At 40.0% G+C, this 19,884-nt stretch overlaps 1 protein-coding gene across 1 annotated transcript in view; it reads right to left on the reverse strand.

Moving 5' to 3' along the window:
* The window catches only part of LOC149782267 (uncharacterized), an 85,019-nt gene extending 66,145 nt beyond the window's left edge, over nt 1-18,874 (reverse strand). Inside the window, exon 1 of the mRNA XM_089935107.1 lies at nt 18,788-18,874. The gene's annotated coding sequence lies outside the window, so the exon portion shown is untranslated. The remainder of the gene's footprint in view (nt 1-18,787) is intronic.
* Between the last annotated feature and the right edge of the window lie 1,010 nt (nt 18,875-19,884).

A 19,884-nucleotide genomic window follows, 5' to 3' on the forward strand; every position in this document is an offset into this window, starting at 1 on the left:
GTGTCACTTTACCACTGGGAACCGCAAGATTCGGCCTACGTAGAACATGCTCGATGGTCACCGAATTGTCATTACTTACCCTCAGTGGGACCAAGACATTGAAGTAACTTACCATAATCTGTTCATGGATACTTTACAAGAGAACATTCGTGCTTTGCCTGTGGAGTTGAGAGAACGCATTTACCGAGAGCTGGTCAAAATAGAAGTGAAACGTAAAGAACAATTGCATCCGTTACGTCACCGGTGTTTGAACCACTGGTACCTGAAGGCTATACAAGGATTGATTCAATTGAAAGTGTTCCATCGGACAGACATTGATCAACGATCCTCTAGTTTTAAAAAGGATTGGTTTGTTATGGACGATTCTACCTACATCATTGTAAATTTACTGCGTCGAATTCCAGAGGAAGAGTTAACGAATTACCAACATCTTGAACACAATGTCAACTTAGTGAAAGAGGAAACTTCTGAACGAATTGTAATGTGCAAATTAGTGACTAAACGATTTAAATTCGACACTGAAGTAAAACCATGTTTGTGCAAAGAGTACATTTCTTGTGTCATACCAAAGAGGATTTAGTATGACCTATTCATGGATACTTTGCTAGAGAACATTCGTGCTTTGCCTGTGGAGTTGAGAGAACGCATTTACCGAGAACTGATCAAAATACAAGTGAAACGCAAACTCAAAGTGATTCGTCCGTTTTTAAATTATGCTCTGTTCCAAAGTATAAGAAGACTGATTATGAGTGGATATTACATTAGGCACAAAGTTAAACGAGGCTATTGGCCACCACCCAACGATTCCAAAAACAGTGTATATACTTATGGATACTTTACAAGAGAACATTTTGGGCTTGCCTGAGGAGTTGAGAGAAAGGATTTACCGAGAGCTGGTGAAAATACAAGTGAAACGTAAAGAACAATTGCATCCGTTACGTCACCAGATCTTTAACCACTGGTACCTGAATGGTATAAGAGGACTGATTCCTCAGAAATTTTTTCAGTGGTCAGACCTTGTTGAACACTTTCAGTTTGGGGATGATGATGGACTAGACGTTCGTAATTTTGGTTACTTCGAGATTCACTTACTGCAACGTATTGAGGAAGACGAGTTAAAGGATTACCAACATTTGTTACATGGAATCTGCTTAGAAAAAAACGAAACATCTAGACAAACTCTGACGTTTCAGTTACAGTATGTAACATTTAAATTCCCTACTGGAGAACGAACATGTTTGGTTAGAAATTACCTTTATTGCTTCCGAAACAAAGACACTATAAAATCAAGTTGCCATGCCACGGATTATGTCAGATATTATTGAACAGATTCCGTGGAAGGAACTCAATGACCATATTCAAACCGTGGATCATTACCATCGATTATTACAAGAACTGTATCCATTCAATTTGGGACGACAAGTGGTGTGTGTCTCAGTGACTTGTTTTCTGGGATTTCGTTTACCAGCCGATTCTTTGTGGACTCTTTACGACCAGTACTTACCACCTCAATGGCCTTAAATGGTCACGAAAAACTCCTTTTGCTCAAAGCCTTGCGTTTTCATCTGGATACTTCTCGACCTCAACAGGAAAAAAAGATTCGTCAACTTTTAGCTACCCAAGACGTGTATGACGATGTGTGTGTAGCTTGTGACTTACATCCCCACTGGACAGATGTCCGTGCCTGGAAAGAATGGGGTTTTGAGGCTTGGACCCAAGAAGTGGCCCAGTATGCACGAGAGTTGTTCAAGGAAAAAAGTTACTTTTCAACCCGTGTTAGTGACGGTGCCAGAAGAACCCGTAACCCAGGACGGGACTGTCGTGGACAGGCCTGAAAGACCCTTTCGGGAGGAAACTTGTGTGACCTTACCCCCTACTATAGAACTGGTTAGAACATTACCCAAAACATGTTGTTGTACAGACACTTGTTTTTATTCCACGTTAATGGTTATCATGTGCCTTTTATTCTTGTACTTAAGCCTTTGGCTTTTATGTATTTTTGTCTTTCGTATTCATGTTTGAAAAAAAAAAACATTCAATAAACGTGTTCTGAAAAAAGTATATAAACTCTTGTCTTGTTTGTTTTCGTGTCACAAGTGACATTTCTCACACAATGGCTACCTCTGCTGTCTCTGCTCCCTCTTCCTCTACTGTCAAAGTCATCGACGAACACTTAGATCGTGCCAGTTGGGAGGCTTTGTATCTTCGCCATCCCTTTAACATGCTCATTGCTGGACCTAGCGGTTCAGGCAAAACCGAATTCGTCAAACGTTTGATCGAACATAAACATCATTTGATCGATCGGCCACCTCAACGGATCGTGTGGTGTTACAAAGAGTGGCAATCGGCGTACAACCTCTTGCGAGAAAGTCAAGGCGATTCCATTGTGTTTGTGGAAGGCATTCCTAAAGAAGACGACAGCATCGTCTCTGACTCCCGTCAAACCCATTTGGTCATTTTCGACGACATGTTAGGAGAAGACGAAGAAGAAATTAAATTGTGGTTCACGCGCAAAGGGCATCACCGTAATGCCAGTGTCGTTTACATCACCCAAAATTTGTTTCAACAAAGTAAAGCCCATCGCACCATCAGTCTCAATGCGCATTACGTGGTCTTGTTTAAAAGCCCTCGAGATAAATCGCAAGTGCAAGTCTTAGCCAAACAGTTAGGAACGCCTTGGCTGACTCAGGCGTACGACGATGCCACTCAAACACCACACGCCTATTTACTCGTCGATTTGAAACCTACGACTCCCGAGGATTTGCGATTTCGTACCCACTTGTTTCACCACTGGTGCCAAGACGGAGGGCCTGTCCTGTACACGTCTCCGTCCTCGACTTCATTTCACTCCCCATAAAAAGATCTATAAAAACCTCAGACCCTTTTTCGTCTGTCTCACACAGTTTGAACATGACGTCCCTTCAGTCGCATCTTCCCGTCAAATTGATTCGTGCCTTGTATGGCATCAGTCGAGAAAAAAATCCACAAACACGAGCTCGTGTCTTAGAAGCTAGTCTCAAAGAAGTCTTACGATGGTTCACGGTGACGGCACGTCAAATACTCCAAGGAATCATTCAGATTCCTCATCAAACCAAACGCTTTTTCGATCGAAACAAAGTCGCTTTGGTCCAACTGGCCGATCCCCGCATCGACACTCAAACCAAAAAAACAAATCATTTTGAAACCTGGAGGGAGCGGTACTCTAGGAGGGGTCATCATTCGCTCTCTCTTAAGATGGGATCCTAATGCCCCCAAAGTTATACCCAAGAAAAAAGTCCAACGAAGCCCCAAGAAGAAAAAGAAAAAGACCAGGTCCCCAAGGAGAACTTCTCCAGTGGCAGGACCCTCCTCTGATCAGACACCACCACCCCGGAAAAAGAAAAGAAGCCCCCAGAAAAAGAAACAGAAAAAAGTCCCCAGAAAAAGAAAAGTCCACAGAAGAAAACTAGTCGCAAGAGAGGCACTTCGGCCAGGACGCAACCTTACACTCGCAAACCACGACCTGCCACAGCGGTGACTGCGTCTCCGGCAGCCTCACGTTTAACCACTTCTCCGTTAATGACACACAGAACTGAAGAGTACTTGGAGACGTTGATCACACCAAGAACTTCTCCGTTGATGACCCCCAAAAGAACTTCCCCAGTGGCAGGACCCTCCAATTTAGTGGCAGTGGCTGCTGCTCACAAAGTACCTTCTCCCAAAATCAAAGTCCAAGAAAGATCGGGCATGTTACAAAGTTTACTGGATTTGTCCAAGCAAGAACTGGCTCGATTTAGTCCGTTACGTACCCCTGCACGACGTGTCATGCCTGTCCTCAAACTGATACGACGTAAAGACAATCAGTGGCGACGCGTTCCAGTATAAAAAAGGCCTGTGACCGAGTAGGGTATCAGTGTTTTTTTGGTGCTCCTGAAGACTCAAAGATGTCACCCTCCAGAAAACCCCAAGGAAAGAAAAGGAAAGGACTGCCACCACGTCTAGCCAAACATGGGGACATGTTATCTGTCCTGTCCAAAGCTTCTCCACCCCTACGAAAAAAACTCATTCAAACGGCCTCCAAAGAGGTCATCGATACCGTGTGCGAATGTTGTTTGAACCTTTTGAAAGGCACGATCCCTTTGTCCAAACACCAGAAACAATGCTTAGGCAAACATCGTCACGTTCTTCGCCAAATGGTTCAAAAGAAAATTCCCATTCGTCAAAAAAAGAAGATCTTGGTCCAACGTGGAGGCATTTTGCCTCTCTTGTTAGGCCCCATACTGAAAGGAGTCTTGGGAACCATGTTGGGAGGACTGGTGGGAGCAAGATAAAAAGACCCTCGGAAGTCCCAAGATCTCAGAATCTACCCCTGACAACCCCATGGAAGGACGAAAACTAGCTTTAGTGCCTTACAAACGATGGATGGAATACCATCGGTGGCAAGAACAACGCACCCCGCATTTACCTCCCAATCCCCATTTGAGCGAGATGTCCCAGTTACAACACGAATTGCAGTCCTTGATGGATCGCCAAGATTTGTCCGAAACAGAAAAATCGCAAAAGTACGGTCAACTCTTGCAACGACTGCAACTCTTTCACCAGAAAGCTTTAGACAAAACAGCTCTACCCACTCTGAAAGATTTTAAGACCTTGATGAAAAGTCCAGCACCATCAACAGTGCCACCACTACCAGTGACCAAGACAGAAAAAGGAGAAGAAGAAGAAGAAGGGTTTCAAACTCCACCAGAAAAAGTACGCAAGTTAACAACACCACCTACCTCCAGAATTGGATGGATTAAAAAGATGATGGCCACCCCTTCTTCATCACAAGAGAAAAAGAAAGTGAAGACAGAAGTGAAGACAGAAGTGAAACAAGAACCGATATCCCCCGCTCAGATATCCTCCTCTTCAACACCTATTGCCGGTCGCACACGCAAAGCATTGCAATCCAAGAAAGTACCCCAAGAGAAAAAGAGTAGCATCCTCCAAGAGTGGGTGTCTTATTAACACACAAACACAAAAAAAAATGGAAAAAGTCTTAGCCAGCATTTACTACGATCCCTCCCATCCTGCAGGTTACGCAGGAGTTCAAAAATTGTATCGTGCTGCCAAAACTCGACTGAAAAGTCTCCGTTTACCTCAAGTGCAACGATGGTTACAAGAACAAGCTACCTACACTTTACACAAACCCATTCGACGCAAGTTTGCCAGAAGTCGCACCCGAGTGGAAGGCATCGATCATCAATGGCAAGCCGATTTAGCCGATGTCTCTCATTTGGCCAGCTACAATCGTGGCTACAAATAGTTGTTTTGTGTCATCGACGTCTTTTCCAAATTTGCCTGGGTCGTGCCCTTGACTTCCAAATCGAGCAGCGAGTTAGTGCGAGCCCTGCAACGGGTGTTGAAACAAAGCGGTCGTCACCCTCTTCGATGGCAAACGGACAAAGGCACCGAATTTCTGAACCAAGCTTTCCAAAAAGAATTAAAGAAACGTGACATTCATTTTTTTACCACCGAGAATCCCGAAACCAAAGCCAGCATCGTGGAACGTTTTCAACGTACTTTGAAAGAACGCATGTGGAAATATTTTACGCATCACCACACTCTGAAGTACATCGACATCTTACCGTACCTGGTGCAACCAATCTTACCATCGAAGCATCGGACGTGCCCCGCAAGACGTGACTCCCGACAACGAAGTGCTGGTGTTTGAGCGTCTGTTTGGTACGTCCCCGACGAGGGCTGTCCCCAAGAAAAGTGGAATGTTGGCCGTACGAGATTGGGTGCGCATTGGCAAAACCAAACGCACTTTCGACAAAGGTTACTTACCCAACTGGACGACCGAATTGTTTCGTGTCACTGGACGAGTGCATGGCCGTCATCCTACCGTCTATAAATTGGAAGACATGAACGGAGAAGTGCTCAAAGGAACGTTTTATTTGCCCGAGTTACAACGTGTCACCAAAAAAGAAGACGACGTGTACGACATTGAAAGCATTCTCGAACGCAGAACCCGTAAAGTGGGCAAACGACGTGTCAAAGAAGTCAAAGTACGTTGGAAAGGATATCCACCCAGTTTTCATTCTTGGATCGACGCTTCGCAAGTCATCGACTATAAAAAGAAGTGACCATCGTGCCCTTTCACACAGCAGACGCAGCTACGTCGACCACTCCTCCTTCACCTAGTTCTTCTGTGCAAGATTTACAAAAACAACCCTTGTGGGTGTGGTGTGGAGAACGTGTGCCTAAAACGCAAATCGTCTTTTTCTGCCAAATCTTCGTGGTGTATTGTGTCATCGGGGCAGCCATTGCCAATTTGAGTTTGCAACAAGGAGACAAACAATTGTGGACCATTTTATTGAGCAGTTGCATCGGTTACCTGCTTCCCAATCCCTCCCTGAAATTCTCTTCCAACGGGAACCTTGTGTCCAGTGCCAGTGTCAGTCACCACTCCAACAAAAACAACCACAACCAGAACCCCATTTTGGGCGGAGACACGCCTCTGACGTCCAGTAACCCCTCGGACAGCCACAGAACTCTGGAATTATGAGTCACGAAAACCAATTTTACTTAACCTTACCCAGTGACAGTTCCATGCAGGTGTTTCCCCACAACACGTTGTGCTGTTACACGGCCAAATTACCTCAGGCCATCCCCTTAGATCACGAAGCCCATTGGGAAGTGGCTTTGGTTGAAATGATTCACCCAACACAAATCAAAAACATCACTGAAACTCAAAACACTTTTGACGTCGAAATTTTGGACCCAGCACTGCAGCAAACCATGACGGGCAGTCCTCAACATAACTCACATCTTGCAAAGGACCTATTACCCCGCAGCAGCAGTGACTCTTCTCCTCCTCTTTTCGTTTATCACTTTAAAATTAACTCAGGCCATTATTTTAGTGGTCAACATCTGGTAGAGGCCATCGCTGACAAATTCTATGCAACCTTTGACAAAGTTCTCACCAAAGAAGGTAAACGTGTCACCATTAAGTACCATCAACAGTCTCACCGTCTACTCATCAAATTTGAAAGTGAGGAAAAAAGTATACGTATTAAATTTTGCCCTGGATTGTATGACATTTTGGGTGGAGACCTCAATTTGGTCACGGATAGGGAGAGAAAAAAAAATTAGAATGGCAGAGGTTGACAACGACATGCATTTTGCAAGGTATTTTCGTTTCCCGGTAGAACTGAACCAAGGACTGAATTTGATGTTTGTGTACTCCGATGTGGTGGAGTACAACGTGGTGGGACACACCTCCGTACCGTTACTGCGTGTCATTCCTTTCAAAGTAAATTCTGCTACGGTCACTGACGAGGAAGGTGGAAACACTTACCACGTCCACCGCGAATTTGTCCATCCTCACTATTTGCCTGTCAGCAAGTCGTATTTGGACACGGTCAACATTGCTATAAAAGGAGATCTGGGACAAAATATTCCATTCACCAAAGGAAAAGTCACGGTGAAACTCCATTTTCGAAAACGGTTTTCTCACGACTCGTAAGTCATGTATCCAGTGTACCGAGGGGTTGCACGACAGCGAGGACACGGTTTAGGAGATATGCTGAAATCGGCCTTTCGTTCGGTGGCCCCAGTGTTGAAACCGATGGTGACACGCGGATTGCACGCCTTGAAAGATGCGGCACTGACGCAAGGCAAAGAATTTCTCCAAAATGTCATCATCGACAAACAAAACCCTAAAGAAGCCTTCATGAGGGCAGGCAAAAATGTCTTGCTGCAAACGGGCAAAGACATTTTGGGTCGCCGAGACACACCTATAAATGCCCTGCACGCTACCGAGTCAGGCATTCAGTAAGGACAAGGCAGAAAGAGACGACGAAGAAAACACCCTTTCACCAGACTTCAAGCTAGAAAGGCCAAGAAAAGAAGAACCGTTCGAGACTTAGACGTTTTCGATTATTGAGAAAGAGAAAAAAATGATGCACCGAGAGTCATGTGCTTGTTCCAAGTCGGAACTGGATCTGTTTGCCATGCCCCCCACCATGATGACCATGCAAGAATCCCAGTGGGTGGAATTTCATCCCGTTTCCTCATTGACAGATTCAGCTCCCATCGAGTTTGAAATCAAAGGACAGCCCGAAGATTACATCGATCTGAATAGCAGTTACTTGTACTTGAAAGTCAAAGTAACCGAAGTGGACGGTGACACTCTCATTGATACGTCCAGAATAGCTCCCGTCAACAATTTCATGCATTCCTTGTTCAGTGGAGTGGACTTGTATTTGAATAACAAACTGGTCAGCAGCAACATGGATACTTACCCTTACCGAGCGTACCTGGAAAATCTCTTGACGTACGGAAAAGAAGCCAAGAATACTCATCTGGATGCTTGCGTGGTATGGAAGCCTGACGCATTAGGTGCAAAGTTCGACAGCACTACAATTGCTGGGGATGAACAAAATTTATCGGGATTTATAGAACGAAGAAAGAAAATTGTACTAAGTCGTAGTTTAGAACTGATAGATCGTTTACATTTGGACATGTGGTTGCAAGAAAAGTATTTGCTGAACGGAGTGGATGTCCGCCTGAGACTGAATCGCAGCAGTGCCGCTTTCCATCTGTTGTCTAATGCTAACGATTACAAAACTGTCATCCAAGAAGCCAGACTCTACGTGCGACGTGTGGAAGTGTTACCTAAAGTAGGTAACGACATCAGTCAGACGTTGAGCAGAACGACCGCCAAGTATCCGATCCGACGAGTGGAAATGAAAACCTTCACCATTCCCAAGGGACAGCGATCCATGATCGAAGATCATCTGTTCCAAGGACAGCTACCCAAACGTTTGATCCTTGGTATCGTCGAGAATACAGCCTTCAACGGAGCTATCGATAAAAATCCTTTCAACTTTCGACACTTTGGCGTGTTCAAGATCGAAGTCAGTCGCGATGGCAAGACCTTGTGTACCCGACCTTTCGAGCCTAACTTTGGTGCCGCGATGAATTATTTGAGATCGTACTTGTCCCTGTACGAAGCTACCGGACAGTTAGGAACCAACACCAGTCACGGTATTACGTACGAGGATTATGCAGGAGGCTACGCTTTGTGGGCTTTCGATTTCACTCCAGACCAAGGCAGCGACGAGGGACATTTCCACCCTATAAAATCCGGCCAGATTCGTGTGGAAATTCAGTTTGCAAACCGAGACCCTGATGTAACGGTGAACGTAATCCTGTATGCAGAATTCGATAATACCATAGAAATCAACAGTTTGAGAGAAGTCATTCTAGATTACTAGAAGTCATGGAAGACTGTTATCCCTCTTTACCTAGTGGAGAAACTTTGGACATGAAATGTGAAGAGACTGTGGAAGAAGAAGTGATCATGATGAAGGCGAGATGGCCAGAACAAGAAGCCCATTTAGTCTGCTGTTTTGCCAAACACTTGGTCGAAAAAATGACGGAATTGATCAAGAAAAATTGCTATGGATGTCAAAACGATCATCCCAGTCAAATTGAACACGATAAATGCCTGATGTTGAGTCAAGAAGAAAAATTGGACGAGTATCTGGACGAAGCTTGGAGTCTCATCTCGGACAAAGACGTGTTGCATCAGTGGTATAAAGACTTGCGTGAACATTCTTGTCCACCATTAACCACTCAAGAGATCCATCGTATCGAAGCTCTCCTGAATCAAAGTGGGGAGACGAAACGAAGAAACGGTTATTTGTCAGACATTTTCAAGCAAAAAGTCAGGATCGAATTGACGACGTATTATTACCTGTGAAGAAGAAAAAAAACACACAAATCAATGGATACCTGGGAACTTTATTACCTTTTGAACCACAGTTCGTATACGGCTTCTTGGAATCCTGTCGTCTGTGCTAAAGATGAACTCCCTCATCGCAAACCTCAAGACCATCAAGCTTACGTGATCAACACGGACGACAGTCATCTCCCAGGAACCCACTGGGTAGCCGTTTACTTTCCTCAAGAAGGATGTGTGGAATATTTCGATTCGTATGGATTGCCCCCTTTGGAAGACGATATCATTGACTTTATGAGAAGAAATGCTCAAACCACCCGATTCAATAATGTGAAATTACAAGGCACAGATTCCTTGGTGTGTGGACAGTACTGTGTGTATTTTCTGCATCATCGCAGCCTGGGCTATTCCTTAGAACATTTAGTGACTCATTTTGATCCTCGTTCTTCTTCGAGAAATGATGTGAAAGTAGATCGATGGTTTTGTGACCATTATGCTTATCTTTTGTCTCAAGCTAGGAAACGTAGTGTCCATCAATGGCCTAATGACTTCCAACAGTGGAAATCACAATTTCATTCACAACGTTGTCAGCCCTGTTTAAAGTAGATTGTCAATTGAGAAAACAATGTTTGTGGTTTGAAAAACTTGTTTGATGTTATATTGTTGGATTATTGTTAAAAATGTTAGAATTGTTGTTTAGTGTTAAGTGATTTTTGAATAAAAAATGTTGTGTTTTGAAAAAAATGCCTTTGTCTTTTGTTTAGCTATAAGAATGTTGGATTGATGCTCTTTAATTTCTTACTATCCCTCTCATGACACTCATTGAACGTTGCGACTCAAAAACCGTGGGGGATGTTTTCCTTCACGTCCGCGCTTTGACTTTAAGAACCGGGGCAGTTTCCAGTCTAACCATCCATTGTCGACTCATCCTCCTACGAAGATGTGCTCCAAACTAGCTAAGCTCAACGAAGCCTACGTGAATTTGCATAGGGTCAGACACAGTCTGATACCGAAGCCAGAAGAAATAGAGAATGTGAGAATGTTAAAAATCACTGAAGACCTGATAGAAGAACTCTTCAGAGAAGAAGTGAACAGGGAGAAAGAAGAATGGACAGAGAAGTACAGACTTCAGAGACAGCAGCAACAGCAGCAGCAACAACAACAACAGCAGCAGCAACCTGAACCTGACAGAGGCTTTGTCGATTGTCGTATCGACACCAAAGAGTTCTTCTTCTCTTTCCGAAGAAGCAGACCTATCGCCAGAAAGTCTATCCTCAGAGGACATCGCATTCTTAGAAACTAAAAAAAGATTGCCATAACAAACAAAAAAAAAACCAGCCCTTTTCAGGGCTACCCAATACTCTAGAAAAGAAATAACCATCAATTTGCCAATGTGTGTAGGTAGAGTAGTGTGAAAATAAACACTAACTCTTTTTTAAAAAAATGTGAGGGTATGTGATTGTGTATAGGATTGTGTGTTTGTAAGTAATCACGTACGTTGGTGTGGATAGTAGATTAAAATAATGTTTTTGGTGTTTGAGGTGTAGATTTGGGGTTAGATTGCTTTGCGTATGTAAATAGTATATTGAAGTGATTTATAAAAAAATTTAGAATAGGAATGGGTAGCATAAAAAAGTGAGTGAGTGTTTCTTTTAGGTCCGCGCGTTGTTTCTTTGGTCATGATCTAGTTAAGATCAATTTTATGTTTTTAGGGGGATGTTTTCCTTCACGTCCGCGCTTTCGCTATAAATTGAAACTCGCTGGGCAGTCTAGCTATCCTTGTTGATTGATCATCACAAGAATGAATAGCAGAATAAGCAAACTTCTTGAACTCCAGATACATCTGGAATATGTCAGGCGCCTGTTAAATGAACTGGCCGCGGAGGCTATAGTAGAAGAGGAAAGAATAAAGAAGGAAGAGGAGGAGAGATGGCAGAGGGAAGAGGAGGAAAAGAAAATAGGAGAGAGGATGTCGTACAATATTCCCGAGACAGAGGATTGGGGTGTTGAAGCGAATCATCCTCCCTCTGCGCTCCCCAGAAGAAAGGTGAAAGGAGACTGGGGAAGAAGATGCGTGTGTGGCGCCAGGCCAGGAAGGTGCCATCATTAGATAGGTGCATCTGTAGTTAAAAAAAACAGCCCTTTTAAGGGCTACCCAATACTCTAGAAAAGAAATAACCATCAATTTGCCAATGTGTGTAGGTAGAGTAGTGTGAATATAAACACTAACTCTTTTTTAAATAATGCAAGTGTATGTGTTTGTGTGTTAGTGATTGTGTTTGTAACTGCTCACGTAAGTTTGTGTGAATAGTAGATTATGGGTTTCTTTATTGTTTCTTGGCGTATGTGGAGAGTATAGTTAGGGTTTTATTATATGAAATGAGAAAGTAGGGGGATGTTTTCCTTCACGTCCGCGCGTTGTTTGGTCATGATTTAGGTAAGATCAATTTTATGTTTTAGGGGTATGTTTTCCTTCACGTACGCGCTTTAAGTATAAGAACCCACAGTATTCGTCGTTCAAACCATTCTACAGAGAAGATGGCTTCGAACCACCTAGATAAATTTCAAACATTACAAGACGTCCTTGACAATTTGGGTATGATAGAACAAATGCTAGTACGACTCAATGAAGACCACTATTCTTATAGTCCGCATAGAGTGAAAATGGAAATTAACAATTTAAGAAATGCAAAGGATATGATAAGTGGTGTAATGAAGGAAATAAAGGAGGAGAAGGAGGATGAAGAGGAAAGGATAAGAATAAGAAAATGGAATGAAAAAATTGAAAAAGAAGAAGAAAATGAGAAGAGGAAGAAAGAAGAGGAGGAAGAGAAGAAAGAAGAGGAGGAGGAGGAGAAAAAAAAGAAGAGAAAGAGTGTAGGAGAGAAAATAAGAAGTTGGTTGAGAAAAAGAAGAAATTAGAAGCAGAAGAAGAAAAACCAAAGGCCCTTTTCAGGGCCACGCATATTTCTCGAAAAGAGAATGACTTTTCAATTGCCTACCCCTTTTTTAAAAATTTAAAAAAAAAAAATAAAAAAAATCCCATGTTCAATTCCCCTTGTCCCTAGACAAGCCCAAACTCTATTCCCCATGTTAAATTCCCCTTGAGGCTAAAACGACCCAAGACTATTTCCCATGTTAAATTCCCCTTGAGGCTAAAACGACCCACGATTTTTCTCCATGTTAAATTTCCACTGAGGCTAAAACGACCCAGGGGTCTCTGTAATGCTAATTCCCATTGAGGCTAAAGTGACCCTATTCACTACTCCCAGAGTTGCTTATGGACTTAAAAATATAAATAAATTCATAGACTCAGCAGGACTTAGGAACAAAGTATAATTACTATCCCCAAAAAACCAAAAGACTCAGTAACTAGCTAAATAAATTTAGAAGCCCCCACATAAAAACTCATATCACTCAATTTTATAAAAAATATTAATAAATAATTTACTTACGAAGCACCTATCAAAAACTAAGGAAACTGCAAAATTGGATGTCCTAGATATACTTAACGAACCGAGTAATCAGCTAGGACTCCGGTCTCTTGCTAAATAAAGTATAAATAACATTCAATCTCTAAAAACATTAATAAATAAATAAACTTAAAGAGGCAATATCTGAAAACTTATAAATAACATAACGTAGGAAGCACACACCAAACACCTCGACTAGTAATACCATAATAACCTTGAAAATCTCTCTTCATACATGATGTCTACTAACAAACTCTATAAACAGCACATAACCCTTCCCCCCTTTTTTAGAACATTTTGAAAGATGAAAAAAAACAAAAAAAAAAAAAAAAAAAAAAACAAAGAAACACTAGGCAAATGCAACAAGAAACCAGCGATGTAAAGCAAGCAGGACCATTCCCGAGCTCTCCTTCCCACTAATGACAGCCAACCATTCAACTGTAAGGGACCTTTATAGACCCACAGACTGAGGCCAAACTATCAGGGTTCCTTGAACCCATAAAAGCCCGTGGGAGGTGGCACCATTCCCTTCCCCAGAAACAACTAGCAGGCTGCGGTGCAGTCAGAAATAAGTGGCACAAGCACAATTGTGCGCACGCCACTATAATTAAACTCAACAACAACAACAAAACCACTAACCGAGATAACGACGAGAGTGTTCCAAATGTGCCAAATTTGGAAACGCGGCTAATACCTACGATTGTTACACATGCATTTTGCCGTAATGACAGGTGAAATTAGTTCAAAGGATGATTTATGATCAGTTTATATGGGATTATGAAATATACTCGAGAATCATACCAGTCATCGTTTGGTATTGAGTAACAGTAGGTATTTAATGAATAAATTAATATTGACCTTCGATGTTGACAAGACCACAGCACAGGGGCTCGTTACAAAGAAAATCAAGGGATGGGGGTTCTAACCTGTAATAATATAACAATAATGTAATGTTATATTACTACAGGTTAGAACTCCCATCCCTTTATTTTCTTTGTAACAAGCCCCTGTGTTGAGACCCACCCACCTAGTTAAGATGTTGTAACCCTTTTCAACGACACTGAGGCACCAGACTGACCAGTACTACCAGTCGCGCTGCTTTACCACCGAAAGCTTTACGATTAAGGAACTTAATGTGATTTTTTTTTTAATTAGAGGCAAGATTTCCTGCCCATTACATTATTTTAATACCCTGGCCCCTCCCACACAAAAACATTTATAGAATAGCATGTGCAATTTGATAAACACAACAGCAGTCTGTATGAGAACAGAGGTCTGAAAGAGTAGAAAGTCACCGATCCGAATAGCTTTTCATAGTAAATGTAATGTCACACAGGTAATGTAGGCGTGGATTGGCCTTTGTCCCACGGTAGGCGCCAAATGCTACATCAGTTGCAATTATTGTGTTATTCTCATTTTACATATATTTAGCCACTTAGGTAACCTTGAAAAAGGATTACCTGTTCGAATTTCGTTCACTGAGCAATGCAGCTACCCTGATTGCCGTTCATGCTGGGTTGTTCTATTGTATAACAAGTGGTAAACAACTTTCTGATTAAACAACATAGTATGAACAGCATATTAGTGGTGGTCAGTCCATTGGAGCTTCTGAAGGACGCTGGTCATGGCATTGCATTAAAGTGCCTGATGATTCTTTTGCTTGCAAGAAAATGTGAATTGGCTTTTGTCCCATATGATAAGGTGTATGTAACAAAGCAGGAGAAATGTATCAATCTCCACTTATCAACCTCAATGCACAATAAACCCAATAATGAACAAATACTGGACTTGTATTGGCTATTCAGTAAGTAGAAAGCAAGTGCTGTAACATAAACAAATAGATCCATCAATAAACAGATTCATAAACAAATGGATACACAAACAAGTAGAAACGTGCAATGATTTTCAATATTAATGGGCTGAAATCAATCATTTGGTTATTGTTCAAGTTAACAAGCCATAAAAGTTAATATTTTAAAAGCATTTCAAGAATACTCAGTTTTGACATTTGACACAAAGTAATGTTCTGTTCGGCACGCATTTCATTTTAATACAATGACGATGAAACAACAGCTGGAACAGGTCTCGCATTCATACAGTATCAACCTCCATCGATCATCTCCACTACAAAAACAATATTTGACTGTACCAATTAAAACTGGTTTGTCAGTTGTCTTTGGTACAAGTAATTACTTTCACAGAAAGTATCTGTACATAAAAATTTTTGATAATACACATGCAATGACATTTTAATTCCATAACTGATATTGTATACCAAGGCTCACTGGGAAATACCCTTTCATGATGGCAATCTTGGGGACAAAATACAAAATAATATTTTTAAATCACAATTTTGTCTTTTTACCATAAATAACTGCAGTTCTATTTGATAGTAATTTGCATGCTTGCAGTTCAGCTTCACTATTCCTTCTTCCGATATAACTTCCAACTTTATTCAGTCTCTCATACTATAATAAGGGCTCTTAATTTCAAGTATAATCTGTCATTTCAATGAAGTAAATTTAATGTTTTTATCAATGATTAAATGAATTCATTTTCTTGAATTGACATGATGTTGACAAAAGTTTGTTAGGGATGTAAGATGGCAGTGCATGGTGCAAACACAATGCATTGTGGGTATTTGCATACACAATGGTGAGGACTGTGAAAACAACCCATAATTGCAAATGGCTGTTGATTGTAAATTGGGGAAGATGTGGTGGATTCACTATGGTGGATGGAACATGTTTTCAGGTGACCCACAACCTCTTCAGAAAATAAATGAATACATAATTGTATACACTCATAATGATTGTAAATATTAAATATTTAAAACTTAATTTTACTTTTTTCCATGTGTGATAATGTGGTATGTTAGTGCTGACATCGTGTTTATTTTATATCCTGTTTGGGCAGCCATACAGTGATACCATAATACAGTATAATCAGCTGCCAAACTGCAGTCCAGTAAATGGGCAAAATGCAAAATAATGTTTGATTTTACTCACCAACATCATAACTCCGTGATTTTAAATTATCTCTGGGATTCCATGATCAGTTGCTGCACATGTATTGCTACTGCTTGCAATGAAATTTCCTGACTTAATAAAGTAAATTGTAATGGCCCAATTTTGAAAATGGAGCCTCTTTGAAATCAAGGCTGGCTTTTGTTTTCTTCACTTGGGTATGTAAACCAGTCTCAAGACTGAAAACAAGGGAAGTAACCAGCATTGATGTCTTGATGCTGAATTAGGTCTCCGTCGCAGAAAACCACATTTTATTATTGCGTGATTTTATTATTTGATTTCTTTTTCTTTAGAAAAGCAAAATTCATGTACCTTAATTCTTTATAGAATGCTGGAAGATAGGGATGGGTCTCTCTCTCTCTCCCTCTCTCAGAAAACAATAATTATATACATTTTAAGCTTTTATTTAGTATGAAAAGAAATGCCAATGATTTGTTTCTCCTGGCAGCAGATAATAATAATAATAATAATGATACTATTTCATAATATTCAGAATAACACTGACAGTAATAACAACAGGGACACATATAATATACATGATAAGCAAAATCTTCAGAACAATAGAATTTTATCAATAATGGCTCTCTCCCCACCCCACCCCTTTTTGTTAAGAAAATTCTCATTATTTGAGCATTGATACTGTATGGAAATGTATAATAACAGGAAATAAAATCATTTAATTATCTTGCATCTGTGAATAATGGAGTCATTATTATTATTATTAAGTTTTGATTTTTACCACATTAAAAAATATATAAATTTGATATTATTAAATATAACAAAAATGTAATTGCTGTTAATTAAATGCTGTTAATTAAATAATCCACATTATTAAATTACTGAGGTCACCTTTAGCATATAATTATTTAATTATTTATTGAACATTTGCTATCAGAAATTGTTTAAAAGTTATTTGCAGTTTATATGCATATGGCAGGTAATGAGCGAAAATTCTCTAAGGAATTGAGTCTGGAAATATGTGGAAGCTTGCACTTTTTATAAGCCTGTGAACTGTGCAAGCTTGCAGATGCTGGTAAGAAAATGACCAGAAATGGTGCCATGCTTACGCAAGCTAACAAATATTTATTTGCAAGCTTATTTTGATGGTACAAGCATGCCGCAACCTTGTAGCAAGTTTGCAGCATGCTAACTGCAAGGATGCATTTTGGTTGGGATGGTTATAGAGAAATCTTTTTTCTGAGCATTCAGCTATAAGAATAAATAGCATTTTTCTATGTTCCAGGCACTTCTGAAGCCTTTCTGTGCCTTTTATGAAGTGCTTCCCTTACCCCAACATGTTTATATTAAATACTATATTCTCGAGTCATACACATGTTGAAATTGTATGTTGCTCTTATAATTTAATGTTTTATGCATACATTATGAACATAGAATTCCAAACTGAACTCATCTTTTTGATATTTTTATTCAAATAAATTCATAAAAGCATTCAAACATGTGCACCATCCACCATTTTTAATATTGGTCTTTGGTCACTTTTTGCATATTCTTAACCTTGCTTAATTTAATGCTGACATGTGCATATTTCTTACATCTGGTTATATAGAAATGTTTTGTAAACATTCAGCTTCAAGAGTAAATTCACTTTTTCTTTGTTTCAGGTACCTCTGAATCCTTTTTTCCAAGCCTCACCCCACCCAAACATGTTTTTCATGAAATACAATAAGCTGAAATTTACATTTTGCAAATCTGAGATATTTTCTTAATAGGTTTTAAAAATTCTAACCAGTTTTGATCAATAAGTAGTGTTAGATTGTGAAATGAGAGAGTGGGAGAGAGAAAGCGAAGGAACAAGCACCAAGTTAGTTCTCAAGAAATGTATTTGATTATATGATATCTCAAACTTGGGATTTCCAAAATTTAATGTTACAAAATCCAGAATTCACACCATAGAAATGCAGATTTACCATAATGAAAAATTAGTGGAAAACATGTACAATATGAAAAGCTAAATCAGGAATTTCTATCATAACTAAATTTTAAAATGGCCATTGTGGTTTACTAATTGTTATTTCAGATGAATGTATGCATGTACAAGGACAATAATTTCAACTTGTGTATGACTAATCATTATGGTATTTCATGCACTCAAAAAATGGAGGTGGGAAGGGGGCTTGGAACAAAGAGGAGTTAATGTTAGAATTATATGCACATAAATTATGCATAAAAGTTGTAAGAGCAGCATATAATTTCATCATATGTATGACTCAAGAACATAGTATTTCAGCAACGGGGGCGGGACGCTTGATAAAAAAAAACAACAAATGCTTCATAAGTATCATAAAAAGCTGTTCCTATAGCTGCATGTTCAGACAAGATTTCAATATACCGGTAAGCATATGCAAGAAATATGCAAATTTCAACTTGAAAGAACGTGGGGTCAAGGTTTGCAAAAAGTGACTAAAGACCATTATTAAAAATGGTAGACGGTGCATGTCATGTTCACCGTCACTAAGCAGAAATCATGTTTAATATTGACGATCAGAGACAATCATAATATGAAAACGAACTGAACGAAGTGCCATCTTTTAAAGTATGCAACAGCTCATGTATCTTACCTGATCAGTTTGTAATTTTCTTAAAAATTGTCTTTTCTTTAATTTCTACTTTATCTTCGTCTCTCTCTGCCGCTCTGGCCGTCTGGTTCCCCGGTATGATTAAAATGCGAAATGTTACGAAACGTTACTTGATACTTGGGATTTGGACAAATCCTGCCAGTCGTTAAATATTCATTTATGCAAATATGCTAATGACTTTGGTAGAAACGATGGTTTTCATTGGACATTGTGGATTTTAATCAGTAGCATTGACATTGAGACTTGTGCTACTAGAAATTTAGTATTATGTTAGCTGACAGGTAGTGTATATACTTTAACCGTTACTAATAATTTATTGTACGTTTCATTTTAGCGCTGGTAATTACATTTTATTTTGTTTGCTATTACAATTTTTAAAGTACTTTTTGAAATTAGACCGCCATTGGTGGCGTTATCAATTTTCGTGGATTGGTTGAATTGCAAGGTTATTTCGCTAGTAGTTTTAGTTCTATTATTATTATTATTATTATTTTAACCGTAACTATGAATTCTTTGTACGTTTATATTTTTTTAATTGATATGTTTTTAAATTAGAATTGAAATTAAACCATGCAGTATACGCCCCATACCCGTTTGTTACTGTTATCAGTTTTCGTAGTGTAGTAATAAGATCGCATTATTTTACCAGCACGGCAGTACTCGTTGTAGTATGTATACTGAAACCGTTACTGAAAAGTAAGTTACATTTTATTTGGGTACAGACAATTAAATTTCTTTCTGATTATTCCACTTTAAGTTTAGTACCGTTAGTAGTGAATGTGGGCGATATAGGGCAAATGAGAACAAATAAGGAAAAACACCCTGGGACGATATAGGGCACAAATGAGAATTGAACATGGGAAATACAGGACCGGCACTTTGGGGACAATGGGAATTGAACATGGTGGGTCTGTCTAGGGACAGTGGAAATTGAACATGGGAAATACAGGACCGGCACTCTGGGGACAATGGGAATTGAACATGGTGGAGCTGTCTAGCCTCAGTGGGAATTTAACATGGTGGGACTCTCCAGGAACAATGGGAATTGAACATGGGATATTTATATAACACAGACAATA

The sequence above is a fragment of the Sinohyriopsis cumingii genome, chromosome 15 (genome assembly GCF_028554795.1).
Source record: "Sinohyriopsis cumingii isolate HCF-2022 chromosome 15, ASM2855479v2, whole genome shotgun sequence".
Classification (NCBI taxonomy): Eukaryota; Metazoa; Mollusca; class Bivalvia; order Unionida; family Unionidae; genus Sinohyriopsis; species Sinohyriopsis cumingii.